Source organism: Podarcis tiliguerta (genome assembly GCF_965153285.1).
Source record: "Podarcis tiliguerta genome assembly, chromosome: 2".
In the NCBI taxonomy this organism is placed as follows: domain Eukaryota; kingdom Metazoa; phylum Chordata; class Lepidosauria; order Squamata; family Lacertidae; genus Podarcis; species Podarcis tiliguerta.
The window spans coordinates 15,615,365-15,635,866 of NC_139535.1; the positions used below are offsets into that span (position 1 = coordinate 15,615,365).

At 47.2% G+C, this 20,502-nt stretch overlaps 1 long non-coding RNA gene across 1 annotated transcript in view; it reads right to left on the reverse strand.

The window, feature by feature from the left end:
- Window positions 1-20,502, reverse strand: part of LOC310671028 — a 49,805-nt gene that overhangs the window by 3,098 nt on the left and 26,205 nt on the right. The window contains exons 3-4 of the long non-coding RNA XR_014507685.1: window positions 1,917-2,185; window positions 119-341 (exon numbers count right to left, since the gene is read on the reverse strand). This is a non-coding gene — a long non-coding RNA (uncharacterized lncRNA). The remainder of the gene's footprint in view (window positions 1-118; window positions 342-1,916; window positions 2,186-20,502) is intronic.

Sequence of the window (20,502 nt, forward strand, 5' to 3'; positions counted from 1 at the left end):
GAAATACTGAAGCAATTCACACAGTATCTAGTAAAAAACAGTGATAAACAAAGTAACGAAGAACCAGCACTCCACAATAGAATCTTGGCCTAAGTCCACAGCGCCGGAGTGCTCTCACCATTTCACTTAGAGTATCGATTGCTGTCAGCGAGCCACCCTGAGAAGAGCAGTCGCTCTGACTGGAGTTCCAGGTTGCCTCATCAGTTGAAAAATAGTAGCACCAGGCTTCATGCTCAATCCAGTCTTGCGGGCAGGAGTTGGCACGTGAAGGGCACTGATGCATTTGTGAGCCTTTCAATAAGAAAGAAAGAAATTTAAGAGCAGCTAAACTAACTGCACAGCTACTGCTCTGGAAATGGAGGGCCCTCATCCCCAGAAGTTCAGCTGGGGCCTGGAAAACCCACACAATATAAGGCAATCCAAGGGGAATGCCTTCCGAAACAGAAGGCCTCTTCTAAGATGGTGCCTGACACCCACAGTTTCTGGAAGCGTTCATATTAAATGGGGGGGCTGCTGCCCTGATTAAACACAGGACACATTTTTAGTTGATTAAAAAGGCTTTTCATTTATCAGTCAAGTGGGCATTGTAGTCCTAAAACCGTGATACATTATAGTCATTGCCAGAGCCATCTCCTGCTGGTCTTATGGAAGCTAAGCCTGCGGTCCTCTGCACACTGCAAAACACTAATTCAGGAGCAAGCATTTTCAGGGGGGAAATTGGTTACGTGGGAGAGGAGCCCCATCTCCCTGAGAATGCCACCTGTTTCCTTCACATTTGTGTTACCTTGGCAAAAAGGCATACAAATGTGTGTTTGCCAAGATCCCACTGTTCTGCCTGTTAAGGCACAGAAGCAAACAATGTCCACAAGGTGGCAGTCAAGGAAACAGAACAAGGGAACAGAACTCACCGGCAACTGAAAGGCCAATAACAATAATAAGTAAGAAAACAAGTAAGAAAACGAAGACAGCTAAGAGAACTTTATAAGTTTTCTCCTTCTTCGCCGCCTCTGCTAAGAGAACTTTATAAGTTTTCTCCTTCTTCGCCGCCTCTGCTAAGAGAACTTTATAAGTTTTCTCCTTCTTCGCCGCCTCTGGTTTATTTTCATCAACTACAAGGGGGAGAGAGAGAGAGAGCAATGCATATATTAGATGTCTGCTTCGTAATCAATAATCTTTTGGACAGTTTTGTGAGTATTCTGCACTTAAACAAACCAAAACCACACAACCCTCCCAAGTTTTTGCACCAAAGTGATCAAAGTTATGTGCAATTCTGAAACCTGTATAGATTATGCAAGCTCAACGTATTAGCATAAAAAAGCTTTGCAGATAAATGAAGATTCACCACCACAACTACCCTGGCTGTTAAATAAAACCTTCTTAGCCATTCTTTTGCTTCCAAGACCGAGTAGGCATTGTGACATGGAATTATATGGACTAGAAACTTTATTTTTTAAAAAGAAAAAAAAGAATGAAATGTGGGATTCTGACAAAGTTGGATTTTACACCAAATATCGCAAATCGTGGTTCCACAGCACTGTATCATTCACACTGTATTGGCTGCAGTCATTCATTATTCTACTAACTCGAAACACTTTTCAGACTTCTGGGCAATTAAATCATCACAACGGCTACAGGTGATTTTTCATTAATGCTGTCTGGCAAGCTCACTGGCCATTTGACCCCCTTCACTTCAGTTGGTAACAAAGTCTCCGTGAAAGTTATTTGTTTCATTTGAAAATGGCCCACATTCATTTTCAGCCATGATATCGTGAATATGCCCCATCACCATCCTTGGCTACATAGGCTGTGCAGGATTTTGCCAACTACCCAAACCTGCTTACAAAATGGAATGACTGTGCATTTTCTAAAAAGAGATTTTTAAGAGCTCGCTCTTAAAAAAAACCAGAACCAACTACAATCTGTCTCCAATCTACGTCTTAATACTTTTCATGCATCAGAATTAACTTGCTTACCAGAATTTTCTCTCCTCTCTGAATGTTCAGAATTGTAACTTGCTCCGTTCTGTTGAAGCAAAAGCGTAACTTGCTCTGCTCTGTTTATAGGTTTCTCGTAGGTATTAGCATCTTCCACCATTTTTGGATCACCTTCCAGCAGATCTTTTATCCTTCAGAAAGATAATAGAAAACCTTATTTACAAGCAAAACAACCCTTGCTTGCCTACATGCTATTAGAAGCACCAGACCATTTATGAGAAACAATGGTTTCTCATATGCCTTTATGAGAAACAAGAGGGAAGTATCAAAAATTGAGGTTTGAGGGGTACAAATATTTAAGTGAAGAGGACAACCCCCTCAAAAAAATTTTTAAAAAATACATTGATGTCTAAGCATGCTCAGTAGCCATGGGAAAGAAGAGAGGTGGGGAATCTTTTCCCCTCAAATTTCCTTCTCAGCTAGTTGGTGGAAGGTGTCACATTCCACAGAGCTAGAAGCAAAGGTCAGCAGAGCAGAAACTGCAAATTTTTGCCTTTGTACATAAGCTGTACATCTATAGAAGTTTATAAAATTATGCATAGCACAAAGAACATGGAAAGAGAAAAGCTACTAGCCACCTGTCCAGTTGGGGGCAGCAGTGTTTCCGAATATTAGTTGCTTAAAATAGGGTTGCTATACATCTGGAATTTCCCTGTCATAGCCGGTATTCAGCCCCCTTAAGCAGGGTCTGTTCGGAAATCGCTGAAAAGTGGTGTCCGGATTTTCACTTTTCGAAATATAGCAACCCTACTGAAAACAATGGGAGGTGAGAGTGCTCTTGCACAGGCATCTGGCTGGCCCCAGTGAGAACAGGATCCTGGTTTTAGGGACTGGCCGTCTTCCTTTATTTGTTTATGCGGTCGTCCTAAATAGCGAGAGAGGAAGCAGAAAGGGCTTTGAGTCCGAGTAAACCTGTGGGATTGGCGGCACGTGAGAGGGACGAGAGAAGGGGAGAAACATAAATCAAGTTCTATCTTTTAATACTGCGCACCACTCCAGTAACTAACTTTAAAAAAAAAGGCTTTAAGGTTCCTGTCCATGCGCATTCGCCAAGCAACATCTTTTTACGCAGACGGTGGCAAACTTTTTAAAGCACCTCCGGAACTGCAGCTTCGTCATCGCTTGTAGTTTTCTGCTCCTTTAAGCACCCTGCCCACCTCCTGCCTGCCGATCGGGCTGTGAGCGTGATTGGCAGGCAGGAGTACGTGTCAACTCAGATGGGCCTTGCCTTGGACTGGACTGAGCCAGCCGGCTTTCCTTGGCGCGCTTTTCTATTGAACCACGCCGCCGCCGGCTGCTCTATAGCATTCTCATCTCCATGATGCCATTGGCTACTCATACTTGTGATGAACACCTAGGCATACGAAGTTAAGTAGAGTGATCCGCTTGGCTTCCGATTTCATTCCCTCTCCCCTAAATCAAAAGCAAACCTGCCCATACCCATAGAAACCCAATGAGAGATCCAGTATTTTAAAATAGCCGTGTTTGGGCATTCTCTCTCTCTCTCTCTCTCTCTCTCTCTCTGACCGTGAAGTTGAGCTTGATCGAGAGCATAGCTGTCAACCTTCCCTTTTTTTTGCGGGAAATTCCCTTATTCCAGCGCCGTTTCCCGCTGCTATCCCGGATTGTTAGATACCCCGTAGACTGTCCCCGGGACAGGTGAGGCTGCTGAGCCCTTATTTTCGAGGCTGCTGATCCCTTATTTTCAAATCTGAAAGTTGACAGCTATGATCGAGAGGAGGGAAACTGAGGCTGACTGACCTTCGCTGCAGCCTGCAGGTTTGTGTACAGGAGAGTTTCGGCTGGAAATTCAGTCCCGCCGCAGCCGACACTCCAGAAGAGCGTTGTCTACACTGCAGGGTTGTTGCAACTCTCTCTGCTCAACCCGCAGTGTGGACAAACAGCAGCGCGCAACTCCGCGGAAAAAGTTGTTGCAGGCCACCATGTCCGCCAACAACAGACTGGCTTGCAGGGCTTTTTGTATGTCCCTCCCAGTGGGCACTTCCTCATGCCACCACGGTAGCCTAACTGCAGGAATCTCTTACCGCCACTGCCGGAGCCCACTATTCCGAAGGCCTCTGGGATCAGAGGTGCCGCCTTCTCTCTTCTCCGACCCCCCTCCTCCCCGCCTGTTTGTTAAGTGCATCTGAAAAGCAAACTGAAATCCCACTCTCTGGGATGGCCACACTCCGATCACAGTGCCTACTAGTGAAGCAGGTGCAATAAAATAAAACTATTTGGCTATAGCTTCTGTTATTCACACAGTGGCCGATGTCAGATAAGGAGCAGCACCTATTTACAACTATCCTATTTAAGTCGATGGAGGAAAGGAAGAGCTTTACACATGTTGGGCGCGAAACCAAGCTTACGAATCTGGGATGTTATCTAGGCTGCGTCTTTCCCGCTCGCCCTCCCTCCTGCACTAGCCCTTTCCGCTCTGAGCTCGCCCGGGCGCATTTTTGTACGCCTGTCTGCGCGCACACTTTCAATGAAAAACGAACCGAAGAGGGGCGCAAGAGCAATCACTATCCAACAGCGGTGCCAACTTGAATAAACTACTTTTGCGCGGAAGGCGACAGCTAAGCACCGTCCCCGAAATCAATGACATGGTGTGCAAGTCCTATCAGAGGCAAAACGCGAGCTTAACTTCTGACCAGGCGTAGATGGGAACGGGGATGCTGGGGCGGGGGCGCGCGAAGAAGATCAGTTTGCTATGTATATTTAGAGTTTGAATTTCGTAGCACTGTAAGGCACATTGCATTCAACTGCTAAACAAGTAGAAAATGTATGTAGTGGCGGAGTTAGCTGCATGGGCGCCCGGAGCAGCGGCCAGGCCGCGCACAAGGGCGGCGGCGCAAGCACACCCCCCCCCCGCGGTGTGCCTTTTTGTCACCCCCCCGCCTCAGGAATGACACCAGGTGGAGCGCCCCCACCCCTTCCTACGCCCCTGCGTATGATGCCTCCCAGCCACCCCCACTCGCAGGGATAAGACCCCCATCCCCGCAAGGGTCTGCTTACATCGCGGCAGGGCTTCGGTGAGCATCCGTCTGCCTCGGGATATAAGGGAGGAGCGCGCCTTCGGGGAAGACTGGCAGCTCGTTGGGGAGTCGCAGCGCCCGCCACCTGTCACACCCAAGAACCCGTGACTCCCGGGCGCACCAGGAGCTGCAAAGATGCACTGGGGGGCGATCCGCCTATGGGGCGCGGCTATGGTGCCATCTGGCGGCTTCCTTCCCGGAACGAAAAGCGGCCGGCTAGCCCCCCTTCCCCGGACTCCAGAGAGACTTTGGGAGCTCTAAACAAGCGGGGGAAACCGCGTCCGGCCCATCCTGTCGGGCGGCAGGGCTCACCCCCTTCTTTAAAGGGCCAGCTAGGAGAGAACTATCTCTGCTTCAGCCCGCCCCCGCCTTCTCTCTCCCCCCCCCCCCAGCACGAAGCTCCGCCACTGCAGGCATGTGCAACAGGTCTCTTGGGAGTTGGACGTGCCTGATCTAGGGGGAGGGGGATTCTTTTGGGTTACCTGTTGCGCGGTTTTTCTCTGTGGAATTGTCACCTCTCGCCCGAGCCGATGGAATGGCAATGGAATCCTCCCGCCTCCTTTTTTTTTCTTTTAATGACCACACCCCCTGTAAATTTCTAGTGTCCTATTGGACATCGTCTTGGACGCCGGTGGCGCTGTGGGTAAAAGGCAGATCACACCTAGAAGGCACGCCTAGAAACTGGACTATAAAAAACGTGGGTCCAACACTTTGCCACGCTGCAGCACCACAAAAACATGGATCCGAGGCACAGATCCTTATTAATTCATATGATTTTTATATTGAAACAAAATAAAAACACCATGATACTGTAGACCACATCTTAGTCTGTAGGCAGAACCAAAAAAATCACACATCCACTGTTTCGTGGTGCCGCAATGGCGCAAAAACATGGTTAAAAAACGCGGATCCTCATGGATCCTCATGATTTTTGCACTAGATCAGCCCAAAGTCACCATCAGATCAAATATCATGGCCATGGGCACAGCATCCACCACAAAAATCATGGATCCACGGCTTCCTGGCCATACCGTGGTCCAAAAACTTGGTTTTGAAGCACGGATCCTCATGGATCCTCATGCTTTTTGCATTGGGCCAATCCAAACTCACCGTCATATCATGAGTCATAGCCAGGAGCACAGCCTGCACCACAGAAAACTCGGATCCATGGCTTCCTGGCCGTACTGTGGCCTAAAAACGTGGTTTTGAAGCACGGATCCTCATGGATCCTCATGATTTTTGCACTAGATCAGCCCAAAGTCACCATCAGATCAAACATCATGTCCAGGGGCACAGCCTGCACCACAAAAAAATCAGACCCACTGCTTCCTGGTTGTACCATGGCCCAAAAACGTGGTTTTGAAGCACGGATCCTCATGGATCCTCATGCTTTTTGCATTGGGCCAACACAAACTTGCTGTCAAATTACACATCATAGCACAAAAATGCACAAAAATGCCCTTACCTGCACTGTTAATGTCACCACTGGAACATTATTATTAGAGCCGATAGGAGAATGTATGACTATATATTGTACCAAGATATGGTTCATTTTCAAGAACAGATCAAATATATGCCAAAGTATTAAAGAGGAGAAAAAAATATGAAACTGCTTACATACTGTCAACTAATATCCAGATTCAAGAAAGACTGTATGGCAAACATTTAAATCAGTGAAAAGACAGAATTTGAGTCCTTCATAACAGAGTTCTACCTTTTGGGTAAAATTTATAAACTATTACTCAAATATGATACCAAGCCCGAACAAGCAAAACCTTATATGACAAAATGGATGCAACAATTTTAAGAGCAGTTCACAGTGGAACAATGAGAACAATTATGAATAAAGGAATAAAATTTACTGCTAGTTAAGCCCTAAAACAAAATTGGTACAGTGGAACCTCGGGTTGCAGACATAACCCATGACTGAGGCACATCCACAACCCACAGAGTTCGCATCCTGAAGTGCCGCGTCTGCACAGGTGCCAGTGCAATTTGGCGCTTCTGTGCATGTGCAAGCGGCGAAACCCGGAAGTAACCCGTTCCGGTACTTCCAGGTTTCCCATGGTCCACAACCCAAAAACACGTAACCTGAAGCAGCCGTAACATGCGCTATGACTGTACAAAAATGTTATTTCAATGGTATATAACTTTGAAAAATATACAGAAGATGAATAATGAAATGAATGGACATTGCTGGAAATGTCATAGACCTCAGGGAATCTTCTTCCATTTATGGTGGACCTGTGAGAAGACCAAAAAGTTTTGGAGGAAAGTTCATTTTGAAATGAAAAAATGTAAAAAAAAACAACCCTAAATTTGCATTGGATCCCAAAACTATGCCGTTGGGAATGATTCCTTCAGCTACTGTATTGTGAAATTGTCAGTGGAACTATTTAGTTATATGACCACAGCAGTCAGATTGGTGTTGGCCAACTGAGCCAGTGTGGTGTAGTGGTTAAGAGCGGTAGTCTCGTAATCTGGGGAACTGGGTTCGCGTCTCCGCTCCTCCACATGCAGCTGCTGGGTGACCTTGGGCCAGTCACACTTCTTTGAAGTCTCTCAGCCCCACTCACCTCACAGAGTGTTTGTTGTGGGGGAGGAAGGGAAAGGAGAATGTTAGCTGCTTTGAGACTCCTTAAAGGGAGTAAAAGGCGGGATATAAAATCCAAACTCATATGGAAATCTGACATATGTCCTGAAATAGATGCATGAAAAGAGAAACTATCAGAATATGCAGTAATGGCAAAACTCGCCAATTTAGTAAATAATTGACTCATCTTTATAATTTGTATTCAACTTAACAGAACTGTAACAAAATGAACATCTGTATGGATTTGTACAATAGACCTTAGTTACGAAAATATTTCCTGTTTAAAAACAGAAGCTTTGTGTGTATATGATAAAGAAAGAAATATATAGAAGAAATCTTGTCTTCTGATCTAGAAATGAAATCATATTTTAAAATAATTTTTGCTTTAGATTTTTATAATCATATATGGTATTTCTCCAATAGCAAACTACCTAGAATTGGAAATAATATTTAGTACACTAACCTTTGTTTAACTCTTGATAAATGTCAGCTTGCTGAGTTATTTTGTACCATTGTGATTCAATGTTATATTTGCGCTCAACAAGTGAAACCCACATGACCTGAAGGTGTTGCTGTGCAATGCTAGGTCAATGATTCATAAGACCACTGCCATCCATTACTTGATCGTGGATGGAGGACTTGACCTGGCATGTGTAATAGAGACTTGGTTGGATGAAGCAGATGGTCTTGTCCTAGCTGCTGCTTGTCCACCAGGTTTCTCTTATGCACATCAACCCAGGTCATGGGGGAAGGGGTTGCAGTGATTTTTAGGAAGTCACTAGCTTGCATCAGGCGTCCTACTGGGAAGACCCAGTTCTCTAAGTGCATGTTCTGGAAGTTGAGCAATAGGGGAAGTACAGGATTCCTTTTGGTGTACTAACCTCCCCGCTGCACCAAGGATTCCCTCCCCGAGCTGCTTCAGGTCGTGGCGGATGTTCTCTTGGAGACACCTAGTTTGGTTGTCCTAGGGGATTTTAATATCCATACCAACACGACCTTACAAGGGGCTGCTTGGGACTTCGTGAAAAGTATGGCCTCCATGGGGCTCTCCCAGAATAAGTTTGGCCCAACTCATAGTCATGGACATGCCTTAGACCTGGTGTTCACCTCCATGGATGTTGGTGATCTGACACTAAGTAAAAGTGAAACAAAAGAAGTGCCATGGTCAGATCACTTCCTGGTGCAACTGGACTTCTCCGTGACCCTTCTCCTCTGCAGGGGGGTGGGACCAATTCGGATGGTCTGCCCCCGCCACTTAATGGATCCAAATGGTTTCCAGAGAGTGGTAGGGGATGCTTTAGCCCATGTTGATGGCCTTTCAGCTGATTCCCTGATGGCCCACTGGAATGCAGAGTTAACCAGGGCTATCAACTGTCTGGCTCCGAAGCGCCCTCTCCGATTGCATGGAGCCCGGACAGCCCCGTGGTTTTTCCCGGAGCTGAGGGCGATGAAACAATCGCTGAGACGGCTAGAGCACCGTTGGGAGAAAACTCATTCTGAATTGGACCGGACACAGGTTAGAGCTCAATGTTGAGCCTACCAAGTGGCGGTAGCGACGGCGAAGAAGACTTTCTTCACCGCCTCTATTGCATCTGTAGAAAATAGTAGCAGGAGACTCTTTCAGGTGGTTTGCAATTTAACGAAACCACCTTTACCACCGGGGCCTTGTAAAGACCCCAAGATCTCCTGCAACGGTTTTGCAAATTTTATTGTAGATAAAGTTGCTCATATTCGGAAGGAGGTAGACACCACCGTGGGAGCAGGGCCGGGGCGGGAGAGTGCTAGAGCCCTGTCTGGTCAAGTTGCATGGAATCAATTTCAATCTGTTACCCCCCAAGAATGTGGACAGGCTGCTTGGATGCATGAAACCAACTACCTGTCTCCTTGATCCTTGCCCATCCTGGCTAATAAAAGCAAGCCAGGAAGGGCTGGGCGATGGGCTCTGCGGGGTGGTGAATGCTTCCCTCTGTGAAGGGGCATTCCCAGACCTGCTGAAAGAGGCAGTCATTAAACCGCTTCTTAAAAAAACATATTTAGACCGGCCAGTATGGCCAACTATCGCCCAGTCTCAAATCTTCCATTCTTGGGCAAGGTGATTGAGCGGGTGGTTGCTGAACAACTCCAGGCATGCCTGGAGGATACAGACCATTTGGATCCCTTCCAATTGGGATTCAGGTCTCATCATGGGACTGAAACTGCCTTGGTCGAGCTGATTGATGATCTCCAGTGAGCTAGGGACAAAGGTGAGAGCTGTTTCCTAGTTCTGCTGGATCTCTCAGCTGCTTTTGATACAATAGATCATAACATCCTTCTGGACCGTCTAGAGGAGCTGGGAGCTGAGGGCACTGTCATACAGTGGTTCCGCTCCTTCCTCCTGGGCTGTGTCCAGAAAGTGGTGGTGGGGGGTGAGTGTTCAGACCCCTGGGCCCTTACTTGTGGGGTGCCTCAGGGTTCCGTCCTCCCCTCCATGCTTTTTAACATCTACATGAAGCTGCTGGGAGAGATCATCCGGGGGTTTGGGCTCAGTGTCCATCAATATGCGGATGATACCCAGCTCTACCTCTCTTTCAACTCAGAACCAGTGAAGGCGGTGAAGGTCCTGTGTGAGTGCTTGGAGGTGGTTGGAGTATGGATGGCAGCTAATTGATTGAGGTTGAATAATGACAATATGGAAGTACTGTTCTTGGGGGACAGGGGGTGGGCTGGTGTGAAAGACTCCCTGGTCCTGAATGGGGTAACTGTGCCCCTGAAGGACCAGGTGCGCAGCCTGGGAGTCATTTTGGACTCACAGCTGTCCATGGAGGAACAGGTTAAATCCGTGTCCAGGGCAGCTGTGTACCAGCTCCATCTAGTATGCAGGCTGAGACCCTACATGCCCAGAGACTGTCTCACCAGAGTGGTGCATGCTCTAGTTATCTCCCGCTTGGACTACTGCAATGTCCTCTATGTGGGGCTACCTTTGAAGGTGATCCAGAAACTACAACTAATCCAGAATGCGGCAGCTAGTCTGGTGACTGGGAGTGGCCACTGAGACCATATAACACATGTCCTGAAAGACTTACATTGGCTCCCAGTACGTTTCCGAGCACAATTCAAAGTGTTGGTGCTGACCTATAAAGCCCTAAGTGGCCTTGGCCCAGTAGACCTGAAGGAGCGTCTCCACCCCCATCGTTCTGCCCAGACACTGATGTCCAGCATCAAGGGGCTTCTGGTGGTTCCCTCACTGTGAGAAACAAAGCGACAGGGAACCAGGCAGAGGGCCTTCTCGATAGTGGCGCCCGCCCTGTGGAATGTCCGCCCATTAGATGTCAAAGAGATAAACAACTACCTGACATTTAGAAGACATCTGAAGACAGCCCTGTTTAGGGACATTTTTAATGTGTGACTTTTTAATGTATTGTTATTTCATATTTTTTTTTGGAAGCCAACCAGAGTTGCTGGGGAAACCCAGCCAAATGGGCGGGGTACAAATATATTATTATTATTATATATCAAATCACACCTGATGTATATGACCACAGACTGAACCACAAAAACCACAGAGCACAGCCAAGGAACAAACACGATATTAAATACTTTAATCCTCATGGATCGTCATGATTGTTAAATGGACTCCACCAAATTACATTGTAAGATCACACCAATGTCCATGGAATGACCGAAATAAAAACTCTATCTGAAATGGTTCTGCATTAGCAAGAACATTGTATTAAAATGACATTCATATCCATAGCTTCCACTGTGAAGAACTGCACCTGGAAATTTTTGACGCTGCTAAACTTCAAGAATACCCAAGGCAGAGATTGTGATTATCTTACCTGTGAATGTAAATTATCAAACCAACTAGATGGAGACCACCAAAGTAACCATGAAAAACAATAATCTGTCTTGCATCAATTCAGCTACAAATGGTTTTGGGACAAAAGTTGGTTGCTTTGGGGGGGGGGTAATTATAAATGGAGGTTTAACTGCAAGTTTTCTTGCCAACAGAGTTTGTCAGTGCAAACTTTGAAATAGGGGGTCTCCAACGTGGTGCCCATGGGCATTATGGTGCCTGCTGACAGCTTTCCTGGAGTCCACCACGTGTTTTTAGAAAAAGAACAGGATTAGTGGTGAATTGTGCCCAGCATGACTTCAGATTGTTCATAGTACATTTGACTGGCTGCAGGGGCATACGAAGGGGCAGCGGGGTGGTGGTGCCCTGGGGTGCCACACTGGGGGGAGAGAGTGACAGTACGGTCGCTGTACTGGCTGCCGCTTGTGTGGCGTCCGTGTGGGCTGCCGCTCTTGCGGCAACTGTACAGGCAGCCTTTCTCGCAGCGACCATATGGGCCGTACGGGCAGCTGCTCTCATGGCGAAAGTACAGGCTGCTGCTCACGTAGCGTCCGTACAAACAGCCCCTCTCACGGCGGCTGTACGGGCAGCCGCTCTCCTGGTGACCATACGCGGCATCCATACGGGCCGCCATGCATGCACAGTCCGTACAGGACATTGTGTGCGCACCCATCATCCAGGACTTGTTACCATATTATAGCTGCCACAAAATCTATCGGCATGCCACCAGAACCAGGGAAGCCTTGCCAGTTGCAGCTCACACAGTTGAAGCGAAATAAAAGACAGAAGAGTAGATTGGGAAGAAAGTTCCCCAGACTGCAGGAAAAGATAACAGTAGCTCCAGCATCTGATTCAGTGCAGGCTGCTGAGGAGTTGGACTCCTTAAGATCACCAACTGACTATGAGACACCTGGAAAGCACTCAAACTCAGATGACCTCCACTCCAAAAAATGGGAAAGAGGATTTTGACAGTGACCAATACTGATTCTTTTGATAGCAGCCCCATATTCCCCATATGCCTTGGACCTGGTGTTTACCTCTATGGATGTTGGTGATCTGACACTAAGTAAAAGCGAAACGAAAGAAGTGCCATGGTCAGACCACTTCCTGGTGCAACTTGACTTCTCCATGCCCCTTCCCCTCTGCAGGGAGGTGGGACCGATTTGGATGGTCCGCCCCGCCACTTAATGGATCCAAATGGTTTCCAGAGAGTGGTAGGGGATGCTTTATCCCATGTTGATGGCCTTTCAGCTGATTCCCTGGTGGCCCGCTGGAATGTGGAGCTAACCAGGGCTATTGACTGTTTGGCTCCGAAGCGCCCTCTCCGATTGCATTGTAGCCCCGTGGTTTTCCACGGATCTGAGGGCAATGAAACAATCGTTGAGACGGCTAGAGCGCCAGTGGCGGATGACCCATTCTGAAGCTGGCCGGACACAGGTTAGAGCTCAATGTTGAGCCTACCAAGTGGTGGTAGCGACGGCGAAGAAGACTTTCTATTGCATCTGCAGAAAACAGCAGCAGGAGACTTTTTCAGGTAGTCCGCAATTTAGTGAAACCATGTGCTACATTGGGGGCAGTACAGGCCACATGATCTCCTGCAATGATTTTGCAAAGTTTTTTGCAGATAAAGTCACTCAGATTCGGGAAGAGGTAGACGCCACCGTGGGAGCAGGGCCGGGGCGGGAGAGTGCTAGAGTCCTGTCTAGTCAAATTGCGTGGGATCAATTCCAATCTGTTACCTCCGAGTATGTGGACAGGCTGCTTGGACGAGTGAAACCAACCACCTGTCTCCTTGATCCTTGCCCATCCTGGCTTATAAAAGCTAGCTGGGAAGGGCTGGGTGATGGGCTTCGTGGGGTGGTGAATGCTTCCCTCCATGAGGGAGCCTTCCCAGACCCGCTGAAAGAGGCGGTTATTAAACCGCTTCTTAAAAAAACATATTTAGATGCGGCCACGATGGCCAACTATCGCCCAGTCTCAAATCTTCCATTCTTGGGCAAGGTGATTGAGCGAGTGGTTGCTGAACAACTCCAGGCACGCTTGGAAGAAGTGGACCATTTGGATCCCTTCCAGTCGGGATTCAGGCCTCATCACGGGACTGAAACTGCCTTGGTCGCACTGGTTGATGATCTCCGGTGGGCTAGGGACAAAGGTGAGAGCTGTTTCCTAGTTCTGCTGGATCTCTCAGCGGCGTTTGATACCATCGACCATAACATCCTTCTGGACCATCTTGAGGGGCTGGGAGCTGGGGGCACTGTCATACAGTGGTTCTGCTCCTTCCTCCTGGGCCGTGTTCAGAAAGTGGTGGTGGGGGATGAGTGTTCAGACCCCTGGGCTCTCACTTGTGGGGTGCCTCAGGGTTCTGTCCTTTCCCCCATTCTTTTCAATATCTACATGCAGCCGCTGGGAGAGATCATCAGAGGGTTTGGGCTGTGTGTTCATCAATATGCGGATGATACCCAGCTCTACCTCTCTTTCAACTCAGAACCAGTGAAGGCGGTGAAGGTCCTGTGTGAGTGTCTGGAGGCGGTTGGAGGATGGATGGCGGCTAACAGATTGAGATTGAATCCTGACAAGACAGAAGTACTGTTTCTGGAGGACAGGAGGCGGGCAGGTGTGGAGGATTCCTTGGTCCTGAATGGGGTAACTGTGCCCCTGAAGGACCAGGTGCGCAGCCTGGGAGTCATTTTGGACTCACAGCTGTCCATGAAGGCACAGGTTAAATCCATGTCCAGGGCAGCTGTGTACCAGCTCCATCTGGTACGCAGACTGAGACCCTATCTGCCTGCGGACTGCCTCGCCAGAGTGGTGCATGCTCTGGTTATCTCCCGCTTGGACTACTGCAATGCCCTCTATGTGGTGCTACTTTGAAGGTGACCCGGAAACTACAACTAATCCAGGACGCAGCAGCCAGACTGGTGAGTGGGAGTGGCTGCCAAGACCATATAACACTGGTCTTGAAAGACCTACATTGGCTCCCAGTACGTTTCCGAGCACAATTAAAAGTGTTGGTGCTGACCTTTAAAGCCCTAAACGGCCTCGGTCCTGTATACCTGAAGGAGCATCTCCACCCCCATCGTTCTACCCGGACACTGAGGTCCAGCACCGAGGGCCTTCTGGCGGTTCCCTCACTACGAGAAGCCAAGTTACAGGGAACCAGGCAGAGGGCCTTCTCGGTAGTGGCGCCCTCCCTGTGGAACGCCCTTCCACCAGATGTCAAAGAGAACAACAACTACCAGACTTTTAGAAGACATCTGAAGGCAGCCCTGTTTAGGGAAGCTTTTAATGTTTGATGTATCACAGTATTTTAATATTCTTTTGGAAGCCACCCAGAGTGGCTGGGGAAGCCCAGCCAGATGGGCAGGGTATAAATAATAAATTGTTGTTGTTGTTGTTGTTGTTGTTGTTGTTGTTGTTGTTATCTCAACACAAAGTGAGAAGTGTTTGGAAAAATCACTGATTTGTACATCAGTTCCCCCATGGCACAACTGTACCTTCCCTACACTCAGTCTACAAACCATGGGAATTGTGGGTTCAGTTGGCAACATCTGTGTGTATGACTATGACATAAACACACTGAATGGATCAAACTGGATAAATGACTGCATAATATATGCCTTTCTTGCCTCCAGGGTGATCATGGCCAAAGAGCTAGGTCACAATGGAACAATTTTCCCACTTACAGTGGTGCCCCGCAAGACGAATGCCTCGCAAGACGGAAAACCCGCTAGACAAAAGGGTTTTCCGTTTTGGAGGTGCTTCACAGGACGAATTTCTCTATGGGCTTGCTTCGCAAGACGAAAATGTCTTGCGATTCCTGGGGGGGGGGGGTTTCCGCTCCCCACCCCCTTTTTCTAAGGCACTAAGCTGCTAATAGCCTTTTAGCAGCTAATCCGCTAATGGGCTTGCTTCGCAAGACGAAAAAACCACTAGACGAAGAGACTCACGGAACGGATTCTTTTCGTCTTGCGAGGCACCACTGTACTTGCCACTTCATGCAGATATGTCAAAGCTTGTCAGTGCAAGCTCTGAAGAACTGTTTGAGATTTGGAGTGCTAAAGAAAGATGTTTTGATTATTCCAGTAAATGACAGAGAAGTCCACTGGATACTGATAGTAATCAGTTTTAAAAGGAAGACCATGCTCTACCTAGATTCCAAACATGGATTGAACCACTCTGTGATTGATGCAATAACATCCTTCTTAGCATGTCTGTATGAGATGGATTCAAAATATCCCTATAGTTTTCCAGACTGGTCATTTTTTGTACCAACTGATATACCCAGGCAAGGTAATTCCAGTGACTACGGTCCTTTCACATGTACCATTGCCCATCTGATTGCTTCTGCTGCCCAATTACAGTTCATACAAAAGGATATGGCTGCCATTAGACCCTGGATATAGGGTCTAAATAATACATTACAGTGGGAAAACCTATTTTGAAGGACAAGACAAATATTTTCAAGTGGAAATTGATGCTGTTCCTCCCAAGAAGAGACAAATCTTGAAAGAGAGTCACATTACTGTGTCTCGATCATGCCCAGAGGGATGGAAGGATACACTAACCTATTGCTCAGATATTTTACCTTCCTTGTTTGAAGGCTGCTGGTCACTATGTTTCTTGAAGGAAGGGTGCAGGAGGCCCAGTGGTGACCTAACTATGGTTTACTGTGAAGGAAACTGCAAGGACTGATACCACTGCTTTCGCATAGGCATTGATTCAAAAGATCTTCCAGAGGTTTTCGTGTGTCCAGACTGTCAACCCACTGTGGCCAAATAGATTTTGAAACTGCGAACTGTCATATTCCACAGGTTGGTATAATACAGCAAAATCCAAACACATAGTTTTCATCATCATGGCAGGGATGGTCCTTTTCCATAGAATTCTTATTCATGGAGTTGGTTTTTATATCCTGCTTTTCTCTACTTGAAGGAGTCTGAAAGTGGCTAAAAATATCCTTTCCCTTCCACCCCCACAACAGACACCTTGTGAGGTAGGTGGGGCTGAGAGAGTTCAGAGAGAAGTGTGACTGGCCCAAGGTCACCCAGCAGACTGCATGTGGAGGAGCAGGGAAGCGAACCCAGCTCACCAGATTAGAGTCCACCGCTCTTAACCACTACACCACACAAATGTATCTCTTAAAACTCTGGAGCAAGCTGTTCAGTTCAGCCTCATAGTGATACTGATTTGCGGAGGGAAGGTTGGTGATGAGCAAGATCTGTCCCATTTCTCAACACAGAGACCATAGAACAGTTTCTTTCTGTTCAGAATTTCCGTGGCAGAAATTAGCTAAGTGCCTTTATAAACATTCAGCTTCTCAAATCGAACCCCATCATGAATCTTTCAGGTGTAGCTGTTGGAGGTGGAGGGCAGAGAAGGTGCTAGACCTTACCTCCCTCCTCCCAGCCCCATGATCAGTTGCCCAATGGGCTGAATTTCAGGGCTTTTGCATATAAAGGGCACGCTTGTTCTTTACTTGTTTAGACTATTTAAACTTGGGAACAGATATTTGGCTCCATGACCAAAATGACCAAAAGGGTCAGCTTCTAGAGGACTGGAAAGATCATGATTGTACTTCCCCTACCCTCAGCACTAACTCCGTTGAGAATTTTTTGTTATGAGACTGGGTGTTTGGGGCTGATACTGTAGCATTCTTGTCTGGGGGCTTGATGGAAAAACAGAAAAGTGACCCTCACCTAACTCTCCAATGCCCTTCAACAAGAATGCTGTAGGAAATATTGCTAAGCCCAAAGGGAGGCAAGAATTTGCTTCAGCTCACCCTGTTAATGGAAGAGCAAAAGCTATGTGTGTGTCATTCTTAACCAGTCTACTTTCAGGACTGATTTTAGAACCCTCTTATATCAGGCCACATGGTCACTGGAGGTGGCCCCATCATGCAGACTTGACTATCCACACAGGGACCATCTATTTTTTCTGATACTGGATTTTAAGTTACAGTTACATCTTTTAAAACAGCTGTCAGTATATCACACTGTATTCCATCTGCCTTCCAAAGGAACACGTGGCTCTCCCCACATAGCGGGTTAAGGTTGAGACTGCTGATCCAAAGTGATCAGTAATTTTTACGGTAATTACAATCCTGCTTTTCCTTATACCAGCTTACCTTGACTTCAGTAAGGCCTTTGAAAAGGTCCCCCATGATATTATTGCAAAAAAACTAGTAAAATGTGGGCTAGACAAAGCTACTGTTGGGTGGATTTGTGATTGGTTGACGGGCTGAACCCAAAGAGTGCTCATCAGTGGCTCATCTTCATCCTGGAAAAAAATGACTATTGGGGTTCCACAAGGTTCTGTCCTGGGCCTGGTGCTATTCAATATTTTTATAAATGATTTGGATGGTGGAATAGAGGGCATGCTAATCAAATTTGCAAATGACTGCAAACTGGGAGGGGTTGCTAATACACCAGAGGACAGGGTCAGAATTCAAAATGACCTGAATAGCCTAGAGAGCTGGGCCAAAACCAACAATATGGAGTTCAATAGGGAGAAATGTAAGGTACTACACCTGGATAGAAAAAATGAAATGCACAGGTGGGGGACACTTGGCTTGACAACAGTACCTGTGAAAGGGATCTGGGAGTCTTAGTCGACCACAAGCTGAATATGAGTCAACAGTGTGATGTGGCAGCTAAGAACGCCAATACAATTCTGGGCTCCATCAATAGGAGTATAGTGTCTAGATCAAGCGAAGGAATGCTACCACACTATTCTGGTTGGTCAGACCACACCTGAAATACTGTGTCCGGTTCTGGGCACCACAGTTGAAGAAGGATATTGTCAAGCTGGAGCATGTCCAGAGGAGGGTGACCAAAATGTAAAAGGTCTGGAATCCAAGCCCTATGAGGAGAGACTTAGGGAGCTGGATTTGTTTAATCTAGAGAAGAGAAGATTAAGGAGTGACATGATAGCCATGTTTAAATATTTGAAGGGATGTCATGTTGAAGAGGGAGCAAGCTTGTTTTCTGCTGTTCTAGAGGCTAGGATGCAGAATAATCGATTCAAACTATGGGAAAATAGATTCCACCTGGGTGCGGTAATCCAGTCAGGGAAAAAGGGAGGCATGCTATGTTTAGGGCACCGTTTCCAGCCCCTTCCCCTTTTCGGGGTGAGCATAGTGGATCCTAAAAAGGGCTGCTCAGTCATGGATACAGCTGCTGAGCTGCTCAACTGCCTCATTCCTTGAGTCAGAACGACTGACCACCCATATGTCGGTTCATGACTAGGGGCTTCACATTCTTGCCCCCGTAGCCATTTAGTGATCGCCATGGGGGGAGGGTTTGTGGGGGTTGGGTTGGGTTTTTGGAAGACGCCTGTGCATGAATTTGTTTTATGTGTGTAGATCAGTGCACGCTGACCAACGCACAGTCTTCGCAGTAGGGCTCTGTTCTGATGGCATGAGTAGTCACAATGAACTGGGGGATCCTATCTGCTGCAGCCTTCATTCGCCTTCACAGCCGTTGTAACACATTGCTTGTTATCACCCGCCTGTTCTGTCGTTGAGGACTTCTTGGATCATTCTTTGTCTAGCTCCTTCCCTGTTATGTACTAAGCTTGGATCCTAGAACAATAGGCAAGTAGGATCCTAGAATGCAAGAACTGATTGGCTTGCAGGAAAAGACCAATCAGGCTCCAGGAGAGAAGCAGAATCAGCCAGTCAGACGGGACTCATTGTGTAAATAATGTATATAAAAGCCTGAGGTTTGGGGGGAAATTCAGTCACTGTTTTACAAGCTGCAATAAAGAGCATGAAATCACTACAGGACTCTGAGCATATTTAATTTTCTTTGACCTTACCGCCTTGGGTGACCCTGCTGAGAATACGAGATTCCCAACGGCTTCGCTTACAAGGGTCATAGGAATGTGCAAGCCCACTCACCATGACAAGTGAGAGAACTGAGATAGATTGCACTGAGCACTGGTCTCATTAGACAAAGCGTTCCACCAAAAAGGCTCTGGCTCTGGTCGAGGACAGCTGGATATGTTTTGGGCCAGGGACCACCAGTAGGTTGCTGTCAGATGAGCGTCACACTCATGGGGGGTGTATTGGAAGATAATTCCCACAGATAAGAAAGGTCACAGCCTGTTTAGGGCTTTAAAGATTAGCACCAAAACCTTGAACCTGATTCGATTCTCCACCTGGAGCCAATACAGCAGATGAACAACCAACTGAATGTGGGCTCTCCACAAAGTCCAAGTAAGAACTCATGCATCTGCATTTTAGACCATTTGGAGTTTCTGGAGCAGTCTCAAGGGTAGCCCTGCATATCTCTCTCTCACTCTCTCTCTCTCTGTCACATTTATACCCTGCCCTCCCCGGCTCAGGTGTACAGCAAGTTAAAGTAGTTTAGTCTGCAGGTGGCTACTGCATGGATCACCATGGCTAGGTTGGAAAGGGACAGGTACGGTACCAATCGCCTAACGTGACATAGATTAAAAAATGGCAATTTGGCAACATTTGTGACCAATGCCTCCATAGAGATAGAAGCATCCAGGATCACACCGGGACTCCTGATGGCGGCTACAGGTGACTATTGCATCCCATGAAGAGCTGGGAGCTGGCAAATCAAACCGAAATCATTCTGGCCCAGCCATTGGACACCCATCTTTAATGGATAGAGATTCAGCCGACTCCATTTCCTCCATCCCAGCAAACCCACCTAAAAATTGGCCAATATATCCAGGGTAGCATATGGCCAGGGCCATGAAGCAGTAGATCCATGATGTTTGTGGTCAGACATGTGGTTATCTACAAGATATTTGAATAAAGGGTGAATTTGGGGTTCCCCAATGCAAAACGTTTTAGGATCTGTGAGGATCCGCGCTTCAAAACCATGTTTTTGGGCCATGGAGTGGCCAGATAACCGCGGATCCGTGATTTTTGTTGTGCAGGCTGTGTTCCTGGCTATGATGTGTGATTTGACAGTGATTTAGGGGTGGTCCAATGCAAAAAGCGTGAAGATACATGAGGATCTGTGTTTCAAAACCACGTTTTTTGGGCCACAGTACGGTCAGGAAGCCGTG